Below are 285 nucleotides of genomic sequence, written 5' to 3' on the forward strand. Positions count from 1 at the left end.
CCCGCCGGCCCGGAAACGCTCCCCAGCACGTGACGTCACTACAGCGCGCCCAAGACCGATTGGCCGGGCACGTGACGTCACTACAGCGCGCCCAACACCGATTGGCCGGGCAGCGGCGGGGCTTTTAAACTCTACCCCTCCCGGCGTGCCCCGCGCGGCCAGCGCGCTGATTGGCTGCGGAGACTTTAAAGGGGGCGCGCGCAGCCTGGCGGGGCCTTCACCTGGCGGCGGTAACGGCCGGTGAGTGCGGGGCCTTGAGGGGAGGAAGGCCTGGGGAGGGGTTGT

At 70.9% G+C, this 285-nt stretch overlaps 1 long non-coding RNA gene across 1 annotated transcript in view; it reads left to right on the forward strand.

Annotated features, from left to right (window-relative positions):
- The first annotated feature begins 172 nt into the window (after positions 1–172).
- Positions 173–285, forward strand: part of LOC106890524 — a 13886-nt gene continuing 13773 nt past the window's right edge. Inside the window, exon 1 of the long non-coding RNA XR_001412531.1 lies at positions 173–240. This is a non-coding gene — a long non-coding RNA (uncharacterized LOC106890524). The remainder of the gene's footprint in view (positions 241–285) is intronic.

The sequence above is a fragment of the Calidris pugnax genome, unplaced genomic scaffold (assembly GCF_001431845.1).
Source record: "Calidris pugnax isolate Ruff unplaced genomic scaffold, ASM143184v1 scaffold113, whole genome shotgun sequence".
NCBI lineage: Eukaryota > Metazoa > Chordata > Aves > Charadriiformes > Scolopacidae > Calidris > Calidris pugnax.